At 35.9% G+C, this 17,514-nt stretch overlaps 1 long non-coding RNA gene across 1 annotated transcript in view; it reads right to left on the reverse strand.

Annotated features, from left to right (window-relative positions):
* Positions 1–768: 768 nt before the first annotated feature.
* The window catches only part of LOC139076699 (uncharacterized), a 36,723-nt gene continuing 19,977 nt past the window's right edge, over positions 769–17,514 (reverse strand). Inside the window, exons 3-6 of the long non-coding RNA XR_011528586.1 lie at positions 15,093–15,170; positions 10,983–11,052; positions 3,364–3,501; positions 769–998 (exon numbers count right to left, since the gene is read on the reverse strand). This is a non-coding gene — a long non-coding RNA (uncharacterized lncRNA). The remainder of the gene's footprint in view (positions 999–3,363; positions 3,502–10,982; positions 11,053–15,092; positions 15,171–17,514) is intronic.

The raw sequence follows: 17,514 nt of genomic DNA on the forward strand, positions 1-17,514 counted from the left end.
AAGAGGACCTTATTAGGTCTGATTGCCTACAAACTGGGAAAACAACATCTAAACAGTCGAGAAGCTTCCAATTCTCTTCATTCACATTCCCACAGTTAATTTATTAGAAATTACACTTAATACCAAGATCAGCAGCTTAAGTTCTGAATTTGACTCTTCCCCATTAAAGTGTGAATCAAGTCAACAATTTATGAATGAGCTACTTAAAATCGACAACAGATCAGGCATTTCACAATAAGGGAACAGGGAAGATTATAAAGATTTTAAAAATCTCAAATGCAGAAACTGAGTAAGAAGAGATTAGCAGTTCTAGCAAGCTGAGAGGTGGCAGAGGGTAATTTTGTCTTTAACTTGAAATCTTGCTAACGTCAGGAAGAATCAGTCTAAAAAGTCTTATATGAGACATCTGTTAAACTTGGTCAGCCAAATTAGAAAAAAATTCTTTAAAATTTCTAAATAGTCATCACTTTTCAATGGGTATCTATGTGGACAGCAAAACTGTATGAAATACAAATACACTTGAACTTCAACTGTATGAAAAGGACATTTTGGCAATAGAAACTATCTGTTGGAATATATAGATACTGAAATAATGAGTAATTCATAGTTGATTTGCAGTTTGGAGATTATATAACTATACACAGCCGTAGGGTTAAAAAGGCTTTTTCTTCCCCATTTATTTCCTTAGAAAGTGTTATTATCTAGCCTGTTTAAATAGAGACTATGCAAATTTCTCATGCTTTATAAATGTTTCACCAAAGAATTCTCGACCAATCAATTAATTCTATTTATTTATTTTTCCTGATTGTCAGCAGATGAGTATCTCGTGAGAATGGTTCTTTTTTTCTAAGTTAGTTTGTATAGAACTCTAACTCGATTTCCTGTAGAAGTCTTTTGGGAAGGGGAAAGTAGTGGATCATATGAAAGGAATTATTTTCTCCCCCCTGAATGTTAATCCTTTCTTTTTTCCTACCTCTTCTCTCCTTCATAGCTGGAATCTGGAAGAGAGAAAAATATAGAATAACAGGTTTGGTGTGAAAATTTGCTTTAATACAAATTAATTAATAGGTATTGAGAATATTTAGTAGGCATTTGAGTTTATATTCATCTCAAACAGCCTCCACATTTTATTTACACAAATATCTGTAGGTGCAGAAGACTGGAATTAAATTTTTGAAATGTGGAATCTCTGTTTTAAAAGGAACATTTGAGAGTCATAGACACATAGATGATATTTAAAGCCATGAGCCTAATGAAGCCTGCAAGGAAGTGAGTATAGGTCAAAAACAGAATAGATACTATGCTCAAATCCTAAGGTGTCCAGCATTATGAGATTGAGGAGAGGAAGGGAAGCTAGTAAGAGAGTCTGAGAAGAAGCAACCAGTGAAGTGGGAGGAAAATCAAGGGAATGTGGTGTCCTGGAAGCCAAATGAGGAATGTGCTTCCAGACCAAGCATTGTAGAATCGGAGGATTGGGCATTGGAAATAGCAATGTAGAGATAACAAATGACCTTGACAAAGCAGTGTTTACAGTGTTTCTGATAAAACACCTTATTCCAATGGGTTTCAGAGAGAATGGGAGTAGAGAAATTGATGAAGTAGAGAAACTCCAGCAAGTTTGAGCAACAGGTATGAGGAAATTTCCTTTAAAGGGGAGCTGAGAGCTGGAGTAGTAACTGGAAGGAAAGTAGAGTTCAGAGAGATTAAGATGGAATAACAGCATGTTTACATGACGATGGAAGTATGTTGAGAGGGAAAGCTGATGTTTATAGGAGAGAATTGATGGCATGATATAGTGGAGTGAGAGAGGATTGGGTCTAGTATGCAAATGGATGGGTTGACTTTAGATAGGAACATCAGTCATAACTACAGCTATGTCTATGTCCATCTATATCTATATCACTCTATCTATGTATGAACGTTGATCACACATATATTATTAATGATGAAACTATGTGGTCTCATATGTGCTGGTAGGTAGGTAGATGAAGTATTTTGGAGTTTGTGGAAATTCTCTTCTCACTGCTTCAAGTTTCTCAATGGTGTTAGAAGCCTAGTAATCAGTTAAATGTAGGACGGTGGGAGAGGTGTTAGAGTTTGGGGTAGGGAGAAGGATGCAATAATCTAGGAGAGTGGGATGAGAATAACACAGTATGTTTGTCTCACGAAATCAAGTCATTGTTTCTGAATTTAAGGCAAGAATAAGTAGCAGGTTGTGTGTTTTTCTCCAGCCATGGGCAAGCAAAGAGCAGGGAGAGAGTTGAATTGACCCACTATTGTGGTTTTCCAGAGAGTGCAATAACACAGCAAGAGAGGCAATGCAGTTGGGATTGTAAGCCAGGGAATGATTGCATGGCTTGACCTTGGAAATCAAGCTAGTATGGACCGGTGTGATCTCTTGCAACATCTTCCTAAGAGATAGCCTTGGTTGCTTTCTCCTCTTCCTTTCTATCCTAGATGCTGCCACAACTTATCTGTACTACACAGTGCAGACTTGTTCATTCCTCTCTTTTTCTTAGTAGACTTGAAGGGCTACCCATTGTCCTTAGGAGAAAGTATAAATGTCTCAGCATGATGTTAAACTCCAGCATCAGTTTGCACCTCACTTCCCTATGGCCTAGTCCATTCTCATCATTACCCAATTACGGCATGTTCTTTCAAACATATTCTTTTGCCATATTTTTCTCTTTGCTTCTACCTGCTACTCATCCTGGAAAGCCCAAAGTGAATTCACTGCTTTGTAAAGTTTTTCCTCATTTTTTTTTCAAGGCACAGATAATTTTTCTTCCTTTATTCTTATTGTATCTGGTTAATATTTTTTAGGACACTGACTTTGTATTGTACTCAACTATTAATATGTCTGAATCCTTAGAAATGGTAACTTTTAAAACTATAGAATGGATATTATTCACATTTTTTAATTCCTGTGACTCAAATAATTCCTGGATTATAATTATCAGTAGGTATTTTTATGAATGGATACATGAACAAACAAACAAACTGAAATGGAAACATACAGTGGTGCCATATGTCCTTACATCTTCGGTAGAAAATGGAGGAATTTGAACTTAATATGGTAGATATAGTTCTAATCCAAAAAAGAAAATATAAAATATAAGGTAAAACTATGGCAGTTCTGTTTTGAGAAGATTGTGTCATAGTAGCTAAGAGGGAAGAGGGGGAGAGTATCAATTCTAATGAAAACTAAGACAGACCTGGGAAGTTAGTGGAGAACCATATCTCTGGCCTAGTAACCATAAACAAACCAGGCATCCTGGTAGCTATTGCCATTGTAAGTTGCTCTTATCCCCCCATTCGATGGGATTTCTGAGTTTTTCCAGGGTTGTTTTAGCATCCAGATACCTTGTCCTTGAGCATGTGTGTGGCTGATTGTCCATTGCCCTGGCAACATTCAATTCAGTTTCTTTTACTACAGTGCCTCCCGTCCACTGTTCCTCAGTTTCCCTTCAGAAAAGTTGTGGTGATGATGTTTTGTTCTACCTGCAAATGTGAGAGAACATAAGTCAGGTCATGGATTTGAATGTCTGTGAAAGCGCTAGGTAAATACAAGGCATTATTAATTGTCTGAAAAGAGAAAAACAATCTGAAATACTAGTTGTGTTGTGAGAAATGGAAAGTTAGGCATGCATTGGCTTTATCCTTTATAAATGATCACTAATTTAATGGGCAAAGTAAATATTTACGTCAAATCTTTTACTTTAGTCCCCAAAAAATGCACTCAGAGGGGAAATGAATAACTTTAAGCTTAAGATATTGAATAACTATGGAAGATCTGGCAACAGCACAAATGACTGGAATGTTCCCACGATATCAGTCATAGTTTTTTTTTTTATGGTATACGAAACAGTAAGCTAACAACATACTGAAAGCTTTTCTCAAACAAGGCAGAGTTTAGCCACAACTAGAGGAACCCACAACGAAGAATACACAACTATGTACCGGGGGGCTTTGGGGAGAAAAAGGAAAAAATAAAAAAAAAATAAAAATCTTTAAAAAAAAAAAACAAAAAAAACAAAAAAAAAACAAAAAAAAAACAAGGGAGAGTTTAGGCTTTAAAAGGAATTAGGTCACTACATAGGGATGAAATAACCTAAGCAAAACCTAAACCAGAAAGAAAGCCAGGAATGGGAAGTGCAGAGCGAATTTCTCTGAAGTGGGAGAATTGATAGGAAAGAAGGGGAGATAAATGAGATAATCACCCAATTAAATTCATTCAGGACTCTTGGCCTGCAAGGTCAAAACCGAAATACAGTAATCGGAAAAGCACCCAGTTTGCCAGTGTAACTTCTGTCACTAGACTCATCATGAGGATGTTATGTGTGGTAATTGCAGGCTAAGTTTTTGTGTGCTCGCTCGCTGAAAGAGCTGTGATCAACTATAGTTTTGAACCTGTGGTCTGGTTGTTTAGAGATGTCTGGAGATGGGTGACATATATTTGAGTGAAGTCCTTGGTTATGTGTCTGGCATATTGCATTTTCAGTGTAAAGTCTTTTAATTAATCTTTGATATGGGTATACATTAGAAAATAGTAAGAGGTAAAGCGAGAAAGAAGGAATAATGCTTTATTTTCTGAACTAAATAAAATATTTAATATAGATAAGACGAGACACATAGCAAGCAAAATCTTTAGGGAGGTTGGTTCTCATTAGGAAATTATGTTTAGAGGGAGTCATAAAAGAAAAGATTTAAGTTTGAAATCATAGGCACACACGGTTTTTAAAGACATTTATTTTCCTGTGTGAAATCTTCAGAGGAATTGCTGTTATTTGATGTCAGGGGAGGGAAACCCAGAAGCAGAAGGAATTTTCAATTACAAACACGTGGAACTTTTGCTAGACCCTCTGCTGTAGCCCTACCTTATAAATGAGATTGCCCCCAACCAAAATTTACTGACTAGACACCTGTATGCCAGACATGGCCATAGCAATGGCACGTTTGTTAACCATAACATCCCAAAAAAGTATTGAATTGATTACAAACATTTAAAAATTGAGAGATTTCACATTTTTCAAAAAAATATAAATTTCCAGAAAAAAAATCTTAAGAACTGGCAACAGTGAACACACACTGTTACTTGGTAGCAAGTAAGTGGGTTTCATAGGAACTGTCCTTTCAATGAGATGTCCGTTGTCCAGATCCCTGAGATCTTCCTCACTCCTGTTGGTCTTATAACATGCTGCTGTCACTCATTTAAATTCACAGACTGGCACCTGTTGACAACTGGGTTTGAAACTCTGCCCTTAATGGGGTCCTGACCACCTTTGACAAAATTTGACTTCAAACCTCATGTTGTCATGTTAATACTTGTCGAATATAATGAGGGCTCAGTGGAGGTTTTTTTTGCAGTGATAAGAGCAAAATTTCATGTATCAATTGTAGTCCGCACCCCTATCAAAAAGGTGACTTGATATTTTCATCATATCAACGGAGTTATTCCTTAAGTAGAAATGAGATAGTTAACCCAGGTTACTTAATGTAAGACTGTTTTTATTGACTAAAAGGACTAAAACAAAATCAAGTTAAAATTAAATCAGCACTTAGTAGTAAGAAAAAGGATCATTTAGACATAAGAAATGGGAAACTATTAGAAAGGGTGAGATGTAAACAAAGAAAATATCTTAGTAAAATGAATTTTAAATGCACCACATCAAAATCTAGACAGAATAATCTCAAGCAAATAGCATAGACTTAAAACTGCCACAATACCACTTCTAAATAAAATAAAGCAGATTTTTAGAAATATAAAATGATCACGTTATTTTTTTCCCATTTGACCAGATTTCTTGGATTAAATTACTATTTAAGTTGAATTTGATGAAGATAAAATCCATAAATGCATGCAGAATATATTCATAACAATATTGCACCTTGCGGAAAAAGTAGATGAAGTAGATAATATGATATTTTTTATTGGACCAATAAATAAAAGGCAATTCTCAAGCCCCAAAGTCTCAAGTACATTTTCACTTTAAATGAGCACACTCATGAAGCATTTTATTGCAACATTTTCTTGTGGGAATATATAGGTAAATAGCTGCAGGAATGTGAAAATGTGTTGTAAACTGTAAAGCCCTATTTAAAAATCCTTCACGTTCCTAGAATACAGCTGGATCTTGTGGTGACTTCCATGGTTAATATCTATCTTACAGATTTAAAATGAATTGCAAGAGAAAGGATCAGTAAATATCCCATCGCATGGGGGAAATGATTGAACCTATAACAAAATTGTTATGACAAAATTGTGGAATTAGCAGCTTATAAATAAATATAATTATATGCTCACAACAGTAACTTGCATAATTATTATACAGTTATACTTTCTATTGTATTTCTAATAGCTAACATTTATTGAGTGCTTACTGTGTGCCAGTAAATACTTTACATGTATTAACTGATTCAATCCTCAACCAACCCTAGGAGTTTGAAACTATTATTTGCATTTTCAAGAAGGGAAAATTGAGGCAGAGAGAGGTTAAGTAACTTCTTTGAGATCACACAGTTAGGAGGTGGCAGAGTTGGGATTTGAACCTAGTCAATATGGCTCCACAGCCTGTGCTCAATTAGATGGAAAATCTTAGGGCAGGGGACAATGACTTATCACGATGATAAATCCATGTTCTGCCTTTCTCAAAGTGTGTGCTTTTGACAAACTCCTTAACTTTTCTATGTCCAAGTTTGTTCCATGAAGATAATAAAATCAAGTTCATAGGTTGGTAATAAATATTAAGTGAGTTAACATATAGAAAGCATGTAGCAGTCTCTATGGATCTACGTGCTCAAGAATGGGGGTGAGCTATTGCTACCATTATGGTTTATTAGCAGTGTTCATATGGTTGTTAATACCCATAGCAATTGGTTGGCACCTAGCTGAATGATTTACAAATAAAAAGATCATTTACTTTTACAAAAAAATGTGGGGAGAGATTAATGCCCTTCTTATCTATAAGATCTTGTCTTTACCGCCAAAGGTAAAACAAATGTTTATGATGTCGTTACAGAGTCTAAATAAAATATTAGCAAATACATTTTTTGGTAGTTGAACAAAATATGGCTACTAGTCTTTCAAAACATAGTCCTTTAAGAGCAAGTTCTCAATGGTAATATACTACTTTTTTGTAAACTCAGATTTTATTTAAATAATTATTTTATAGTCATTTTCATGATCATAAAACATTTAAGCAATTAGATTAATTTTCCCTAAATACAAATTAATAGACATTAATTATGAAATGAAACTTGCCCAGTTGTACCTAGTGGCACTAGACTTACAGATTTAGCACACGCCCAAAAGTATCAGGGCAGCAGAGAGGGGATGTCTGGGTGGAGCATTGGGGGTAAAAGCGTCTGACGACAGATAGCCACAGAGAATAGGGCAACCTGCTCCACGTCTCTGTGCAGGCATAGAAATTGAGGAAAGTGTGTGTGTGTGGGGGGGGGGCGGCTGAGGGGTGTTAATGGGGTGAGAGGGAAGAAAAGAGAGAGAGAGAGAAGAGAGGGAGAGAAAAAGAGCTATTGCCCAAAGTCATACCGCATTTATTATGATGGAATACACACACAGATTTGCAGGATGCACCAGGTGATCGAGGACGAAGGGAATGTGGAACATTTAAGGGAAAACTAGAGTGCCCGTGCATGGGGAATGGGAGTTTCAGAAGGTGTCAGCAGAGAACAGATGTCACAGACCAGGGGCTGCCCCTCTACTTGATTCCATTTTGGACCCTCTCAACAGTAGACGCTAAAGTGGAGGAGGAAGCAAAACTTGAGTTGGATGAGTTTAAACTTAAATGAAGAGAAAACACTGAAATGATTGAACTTATAAGAAACTGATTAGGTTAAATAATCGCTCATCAAGTTGCATGGGATAAAAGTTATATTCTTGATGTGTCTGGTTATAAATCACTTGAAAATTATACCTATCATAGTGTCATTAGAAAATCTGAGTAAATCAAGTTTGAAACAATTATATCTAAAGATGAGAGTTGGGGCTGGCCCCATGGCCGAGTGGTTAAGTTCCCACGCTCCGCTGCAAGCGGCCCAGTGTTTGGTTGGTTCGAATCCTGGGCACGGACATGGCACTGCTCATCAAGCCACACTGAGGCAGCGTCCCACATGCCACAACTAGAAGGACCCACAACGGAGAATATACAACTATGTATCGGGTGGCTTTGGGGAGAAAAAGGAAAAAATAAAATCGTTAAAGATGAGAGTTTTGTACATGACATATTATAAAATTTATTTGCAAAAGACAATATTATTTCTATATACTAAGTAAAAACAAAAGACTCCTGTTAATGTTAGTTAACATAAATATATATTATACCTAGGGATAAAACTAATAAAGGATGCAGGGCTCATGTGAAGAAAACTCTGCACTTTTATTGAGAGATTGAAAATTAAATAAATGAAAAAGAAGTCTATGCTCTTGTATGGAAAGACAGTGTTATCAAATCTTCCTAATTTAATGAAATTCCATTCAAATTAGAAATCATTTGTGTCCATTTGGGAAAATGTCCTATGTATTACTTGAAAAATAACTAAGTAATAAAAGCAATGAAATTCTGAAAATGAAAGATAATGAGTGGGGGAATCTCACTATAAACTATTGAAATACACTAAGTGATAACAAAAGTTATCAGAGTGAGGAACTTATTCCAGAATCAGAAAGGGATGCCCATGGAATAGAGAAGAAAGCCAAGAACAAACTCAGTTATGTATGTGTGTATGTGTATAAATACATCTGTATCATAATGAGAATATCATTTCAAAGCAATGGTATAAAGAGAGATTTAACAGATAGTGGTGACATAGTGATTACCTCTGAAAACAAAAATTATCCTTACTTTATCCCTGGCATCATAGTAATTTTGAGGTGGACATGAGAGTTAAATATCAAAAAATGATGCCCAGGAGAAGCAACAAAAACAGGCCAGTGTTTTCCAAATTGTAAGATAAAATGATTGTTTAATAGTATGATATCACAAATTAATAGATTGGTATATTTGACCATATAAAATTTAATTTTTTTCTGATTGGCAAAGCACACAAAACTCCCACCATAAAGTGAAAGGCAAATGACAAAATGTAGAAATATTTGTTACATGTGTAATGTATCATGAGTAATCCCTCTAATGTATAAAGAAGTCCTATAATCAAATAAAGAAAATGAATACAATTAAAAAAAGCAGGAAAAAGGATGTGAAAAAAACTTTAACTTTCTTAGTAAAGAATATATTGGATTTTGGTTTATCAAATTAACAATTTTTAATGATAACATCTATTTTGGTTTAGGATAAAAGAGGTTACTCTAATACATTGCCAGGAGCAAGGTAAATTAATGCAAACTTTCTAGAGGATAATGTAGTAATATATTTCATAAAGCAGAGAAAAACATAGTCATTGACCCAGTAATTCCATTATTTTTAAGGAAATAATCAGACAGTTATATAAACAATTTTCATTACAATGTTGTTTATGATATTAAAAAACTTAGAAATAACCTAAACGTCCAACAGTAGTGAAACAAATGGTAGTAAAATATATACAATTGAATATCACTATGATATTGATCTTTTGACATGAAAATGTGTGTGTGTGGTATATTACTTTAAAAAATAACTTACAAAAATTATGTATATACACACAGACACACAGAGAATATATACACACATACACATACATATATGTGCACTTGCATACACACATACATATATCCACCCATAAGACATGTTTCAACCTCACACAGACAATTGAATTAATATATATATACATATACATATATATGTATAATTCAATTGTATACATATATACATATGTATATGTATATACATACATACTATCATTGTATATAGTCTTTTATTTGTCATACATACACATGTCATATATATTTATTTATCTGTATATATGTGTATGCATATTTTCAAATGATATAGACAATAGTTAACCATGATCATCTCTGTGTGGTAGGAATAATGATGATTTTTATTTCTTCTTTATGCTTATCTCTATCTTTAAACTTTTCTATAGTATGTATATTGCTATGTAATTAAATGAATAATGCAAATAATTTGCCTATCATAAGTTAGTAACTAACATCTTGGGTTTTTTTTTTCTTAAAGATTAGCACCTGAGCTAACAACTTTTGCCAATCTCCCTTTTTTTCTTCTTCTTTTTCTCCCCAAAGCCCCTGGTACACAGTTGTGTATTCTAGTTGTGAGTGTGTCTGGTTGTGGTATGTGGGACACCACCACAGTGTGGCCTGGTGAGTGGTACCATGTTTGTGCCCAGCATCTAAACCAGTGAAAGTGGAGGGCACAAACTTAACCACTCAGCCACAGGGCGGGCCCCACATCTTGGTTCTTTGACATTACATGATCAGTGCAATTCTGATTTGATTTTGTGCTTGGGTAAAAATACAAGTTTATTCCTCATTTTAATCAACTGTCGTGTTCATCTGTGGCAATAGTTAGGTATGTTGAACTGTCCTGCCGCGGATGATCCTGGGGAAGGGAATCCTTTTCCCACCATCGGCGTGTGTCTAAAGAACCACCTAAGGATGCTGGGCTGTGACTCATTAGCCTTCTTCAACAAGGTTAGATTTAAAAACCAGGAAAGGGGCATTTAAGACTGACACAAAGTCCCAGGAATGAAGTGCAGTAAGATTTTTACCCCCCAAATTACAATGAGTAGAGTTCTCTGGATTTATCTTAAATTCTTGGTGAATATTCTCCATTAAGAGCATACCATCTTTCTTTGACTGCAGCACATGTCATCCTTGCCTAGTGGGAACCCTAATTTGCTTTAAATTGCCAAAGTGCTCATTATGGAACGCTTAGTAGCTAGAGTTTGTACATAATATTTGAAAATCAGCCTTAATTTTTCTGCCTGAGATGAACACTTGGATTCCACAGTAAACATAATCAGAGATTTACAGAAACCCAGTGAACTCTGTTTATTATACTTGCCTGGAATAGCTACAGAAAAGGTCAGAGGTCCAACGTCTTCATGCAGAGACAGATCATGTTCTAGCTGGTTCTGAGGAGGAAAAAAACAGTAGGTGATGCTTTAATGAATGGCTTATCATGTGAAACACACTATGTGATAATAGCAGTGTTGGTAAGACAAGAAGGGAGGGTTTTTTCTTTTCTTTTTTACAAGGGCTTAGTTAGTTTTACATTGCTTTAATGCTTACATTTCAAATGTAACAGACAAAATGGTTCACTAAGAAACTATTAAATTCTGCAGAGTCTTAAGCACTTTGATTCCACGGACTGGATTGGAATTTCCATTTTATTTTATTTTACTATTTTATTTTAGTTTATCAAAAGCTGACATTTTATAAATTTAAGTACCTGGGTTGCAACGCTTTTGATTTCTTGAATGATGATTTTCTTTTAGTCTTTTCTGTTTGAGTTGGCTTTAAGTGAAGAAAACAGAGCAAAAGCCTCATAAAGGTGGAGGTTTTATTGTAAACAGTGGTCTTACAGTAGGAGAGCTTGCTGAAATGACAGCAGGGATCTGCAAAGGCAGCCCTTGCTTTTGTGAGCACCTTTTGCAAAATGTGGTGACCCACTGAGAAAATTTAGCCCATCAGATCCTCCTGACCTCAGCACGCTCTCCTCTCATTCAGCAGCAGAACAAGAACTGGCTCAATGGCTAGAAGAAACTGTTGTCCCCACTTCTTAAACTTTCATGTGCATATAAATAAGGTAGAGATTCTGATTCAGTAGTCTGTGATGCTGCATTTCTAACAAGCTCCCTTGATGGCGCTGCTGCTGGTCAGCAGATCACTCTTTGTGTAGCAAGGTGTGTACAAGTGAATAAAAAATTAATAATTGAAAAGATAATTCCATATAACAATAGATCAATAGAACTGAATGCAAAGAGAAGAAAGAGGCCCTAATATAATAAGAATGCGGGAAATGATAAAGGAGGATGCTTAAATCAATGAGGAAAGAATTTTGGTGTCGTTGAGGAAATCTATTAGGTCTTTGATGCAAAGAAAATTGCTTTACTATCTCAGACTAATGCCAAAGTCAGTGCCAGGTGTATTGAGAAATTTTGTGTAAAATTCAATATTATAAAATAAGTCAAGTTATAAAACTGTTAAATAAGTATAAACTCAGAACAAGGAGGATCATTTTAAGTATAAAACAGATGCAGAACTCTAAAGGGAAAAAAAATTGATGTATTTGACAAGGTACATGTAAAGCCTTTTTATGTTAAAATAATTAAAAGGCAAATAATAAACTATGGATATATTTGCAAAGCCTAACATCCTTAGTAAATTGATTTTTAAAGGCTTCTATCTTTTGACCCAGTAATTCTACTTATTTTAGGAAAATATTCAGAGATATGCAGAGGGATGTTTTCATATAGATATTAATCACAATATAAATTATACTATTAAAGAATAGAAAATAAAATTAATCAGAAATGAGCTAAAAAATATATACTATGAAATACTATGAAAAGATTGAGTGATGGTTTAAAGGAATATTTAATATTATAGGGAATTCTCATAGTTTATTTTTAAGTGTGGAATTATCAAATTCTATTAAATGTATATATACATGTATGTATATAATACAGGTAATGTAATTATGCATATGTGTGGATGGATAGATAGACTGTAGATAAATACAAACATATACATATCCACATCGAGGAAGAAAACATTAAGAAAAAACAGATTTTAACAAATATTTTTCTCTGGTTGGAGGATTACAGGTGATGTTTATTTTATTCTTTATACCCTTCAATATATCCAAGTTTTCTGCAACAAAATGCATTATTTTTATAATCATCAAAGAGATGATGGTAATTTTTTTTTATAAAGGACTGTGAGTTCATAAGGAATGTGTTTTTCATGCCATAACAATTTTAGTCCTGACAAAACCCAGATCACAGAAGGCCCAGAGCATCCTGTGTCCTGGTAGCCTCTCTCCTGACCCCTAAATAATGCAAAAGGAACTCCAAGGGGAAAGGCAGAGTCCAGATTCTTCTTCAGTTTTCATTCGTCACTTGCAAGCCATTATTAAGCATCTATGATGTATCTCGCACTCTGTTAATACATTTGTTTGTAAGAATATCCTAATGAGTTAGAGTGACAAACTACACATACTTAGATAATAAAAAATTTTCCCTTTTACAGTAAAGGACACATTTCCACTTTGAGATTTTTTTACTTTGCCTATCTAAAAGTACAGTTGTGTCAAGATATAAATAGCTTTGATTAAAAGAGGACATAACATATAATGGTCACTTTGCATACATTATATATAATATTCATAAATCCTTTTCAAAATGGGTATTATTGTCTCTCATTTTACAGATTTAGCAATTGAGATCGTCAAAATCATAGAGGGGAGAACTCAGTCTGACTAGGGCTATAGCCGTAATCTTTTCCTTTATGTTATATTTCATTTCTTCAGGGTTTTTAGTTAATAACCAAGAATGAGCAAGAAAAAAAAGATAATCATCCTATACTATTACATGTTATGGATTTGCAGCCAGGTGGTTGGTCTCCATAGCTTCTGGGACAGTCTGTCCCAATTTCTAAGCTTAAAGGTCCTCCGTCTGGAGCATGAGTAGGGAGCAGGCATTAATTGAGTTATCTCAGGTCTGTTTTGTGGCTGTGGATGTCCCCAGGGGAAAATGGCCGATGTGTTCTGTGAGCCTCAGTCATTTATTAAACTTCTCATCCACTTTAGAGAACTAGTAAACAAACGGGAGCAAACTGTAAGTGAGAAGACAAATCCTTAGATGGCATCCAGGTTATTTAAAAGAGGTTAAGGAGGTCACGGAAAATGTTAAAGGGCCAGTATTCCTGCTCCAGATTATAAGGAAACGGGTGTGTAGCAGTAGCTCAAGGAACCAGAGCGTATTCTTCCTCCTGCCTCCAAATGCTTCTCAACAAACAATATGGAACCAATTTTTTCCTTGCCACATAATAAAAGAGCTGGCATGTATTATCTATTTTAATGTGGTAAAAAATCACCCTTGAAAAGTGGTATTGGAAGAGTTGAAATGGGTCCAACACAGGCCTTCCTGAGACCTGAGACTGAGTAGCTTCGATCATTGCCTTCAGCACTCCGCAGACCATTGCTGTGGGCCCATTCTCATCCTTGAATGCTGCAGCTGGTCCTCCTTCTGCCCACCAGCATCAGCAAGAACACATTCTATTGGTCTAGTGTCCTCTTAGAGCACTTCTGAGCTTCATTTCTGATAACAAAATCTAAACTCTCTCTAAATCTGCAAATTGTCCTGCTGTTTTCACTGACCCATCACTAACTTGTCTGAATTCTTACATCCTTCCACCGCAGTGCCACAAACTTAGACCAAGGCAACATTTGACACGCTGATTTCAGTATCTTGCACATTGAAAAGAAAAACTACACTTTCTAAAAACATTTTACTTTTGCAGTTCTCATACTTCATAGAGTATTAAAGTGGATATATTTTATTAAATTTCATTTATATTAATAACAACATGTTATATAAGGATACATTTATGTGATATATTAATATGCAATAATATAACATTATTATTTATAATTCAACATATATTATCTGTTGATTTATTAGTTTTAATAATATTTCATCAATTTTATTAATAGTAAAGTAATTTGCATCATGAGCTGAGTAGGAGACAAACAGGTATATTCCTTGGGGATCAGTGTGGCATGGTGGTTAAGAAGGTGAGTTCTGGAGCTAGAAATATGAATTTTAAATCTTAGTCCCTTACTTATTTGCAATGTGACTTAAGTGATTTAACTTCTCTGTTGCTTTGTTTGACTTATTTGTAAATAGGTATCATAAAAGTACCTACATCAAAGCTTTGTTAGAAGGATTAAATAGAAAATGATACAGTGCTTGGCATATAATAATCTCCCAAATACTGTTAGCTGCCATTATTATTATCTTCGTTCTCATACATTGTACTTGATTTCTGAGGATACACACAAAAAATAAGACATGGACTTCTATTTAGAGAAATTTAAAATCTATCAGGGGACACAGAACATACACAAATCCTTTCAGTACAACATGTTCAATGCTAGAGCAGGACCTACATCTTTGGGAGCTTAGAAGACTCACACCGGACCCTGTGTCAGGCCAGGGCAGGGTCCCTAGAGGCGATGACACCTCCTCTGAAATTAAAGGAAAAATAGGCATTAGTGAGGCAGGTAGGGGATTTTGGAACATAAAAGGGCATATGAGGTAAATTTCCAGGACTTGAGGATTGGATGGGGAGTGTAAGAGAGTCTCAGATTACAGATTGGCCAATCATGTGGTGATGCTCTTGATATTGCTAGATGTAGGGTTTCTGGAGAATTCTGATGGGGAAGATAAATGCACCCACAGTTTTGGACACGTTAATTTAGGTCAGCTAATGACACATGCAGTTAAATGTATCTAATGGGCATTTAGATTCAAGATATCAGAAGTCAGTACTGGAACAGTAAATTTGAAAATCTTCAGAATATAAGCAGTAATTGAAACCACAAGAGCAGATGAGATTTCTCATGTAAAAGGAGTGGATGAGAGGTGAAATGTTGGGCAAAAAACAGCTTTAGATATCAGATAGAGCAGAGTTTATCAACCTCAGCACTACTGACATCTTGCACTGAATAACTTTTTTGTTGTGTGAGTCTGTCCTGTGCAGTGCAGCATATTTGATCATATCCCTGGCCTCTACCCATTAGACTCCAGTAACACTCTCTGCCTCCTCTGGTTGTGACAAAAATGCCTACACACGTCACCAGATGTCCCCTGGGGGACAAATCACCTCCTGTTTAGAACCACTGAAATAGAAGAGAAACTATGCAATAGACTAAGGAAAGACTTTCACTATGGTGGAAAGAGAACCAGTATTTAAATGTTTCATGAAAACTAAAGGAGTCAATACTTTCAAAACAGTGAGAATGTTCATTCACTCAATGGGTTTTAATTTATTTTATTTTATTTTTTGAGGAAGATTAACCCTGAACTAACATCAGCCACCAATCTTCCTCTTTTTTGCTGAGGAAGATTGGCCCTGAGCTAACATCTCTGCCCATCTTCCTCTGTTTTATATGTGGGACGCCTGCCACAGCATGGCTTGATGAGCGGTCCATAGATCCATGCCTAGGAGCCAAACCAACAAACCCTGGGCCGCAGAAGTGGAGCACATGAGCTTAACTGCTATGCCACTAGGCCGGCCCCTCAATTGGTTTTTTCAGGCAGAAAAGTTAAAACCTGGATACTGAAAATCATTCATTAGATATGATGATATGAATGTCTGTGATGGGATTTGCCAGAGTAAGTTCAGATGGATGTGGAAGCCAGTTTATAATAGGTTAATGGAATGCTTGAATTAAAAGGGAGAAATTAGGGGAAGCAAAACAATCTTTTACGAAGTTTAGCTGAGATGGAGAAGTAAGGCACCTGTCAGGGAGGAAACAAGGACAGAGTACAATTCACTTCAGTAGGAGAGAGGATAGAGAAGCTGAGGGTAAAGAAGAAAAAAAAAGAAAACTGAGAGAGAGAAGCCTGGAAGGGCATAAGATCAAGCCCTTAGGTGGAGAGGTTGACCTTGAGCACCTGATCCTTCAAGGCTAAATAAAAGGAGGGTTCATGTATGAGTTATCTTTGGCTTCATAACAAATTACTGAAAACCTTAATGGCTTAAAATAAGAGTACTGATTCTCTCTCGGTTTTTCTACACTAGAATCCAGGTGCCCCTTAGCTGGGTCCTCTGCTTCAGGTTCTCTCACGGGCTACAGACAAGGTGTGGGCTGGGGCTGCCGTCATCAAGGCTCCACTGGGGAAGTGTGTGCTTTCAAGCTCACTCATATGGTTGTTGGCAGGATGGGGCTCCTTGTGAGCTCTTAGACTGAAGATGTCAGTACCTTGTCAGTTGGCTAGGGGTTCCCTTTAGTTCCTTGCCCTGGGGGCCTCTCTAAAGGACAGTTTACAACATGGCAATTTGCTTCATCATAGTGAGCAAGTCAAGGAAAGAGAGAGAGAGAGAGAATTCTTAATTTTCTATGATCTAAGAAGTTATATTATGTCACTTTGCCACATTCTGTTCCTTAGAGGCAAGTCATTAGGTCCATCCCAGATGCAAGGGTCTGAATACCATGAGGCAGGCATCATTAGGAACCATTTCAGGAGTGGCCTGCCACAGTACAAAAATAGGAACATTTTTGTAAATGGTGGGTGCATAAAGTTGAAGTAGTTCACATTTGATGGCATCAAATTTATCAAATGTGTCACTCTGAGAGTTATGAAGAAAGTATTGACCAGAGGGCTGAGGAAAGATATGAAGATTTGGAATATCTGCTCAGAAAAATAGAAGTTGACCAAGACCAAGAACAAGCAAAAGGTCTTGAAAGTGCTGAGAGATCAGCTAAGATCAAGATCAATTATTTATTTGGGACCAATTTATAGAATTTTGGGGTTTCCTGTACAGGACTCATCATCCAAGTATAGAAAGAGAAAAATTCTTATTTA

The sequence above is a fragment of the Equus przewalskii genome, chromosome 17 (genome assembly GCF_037783145.1).
Source record: "Equus przewalskii isolate Varuska chromosome 17, EquPr2, whole genome shotgun sequence".
In the NCBI taxonomy this organism is placed as follows: domain Eukaryota; kingdom Metazoa; phylum Chordata; class Mammalia; order Perissodactyla; family Equidae; genus Equus; species Equus przewalskii.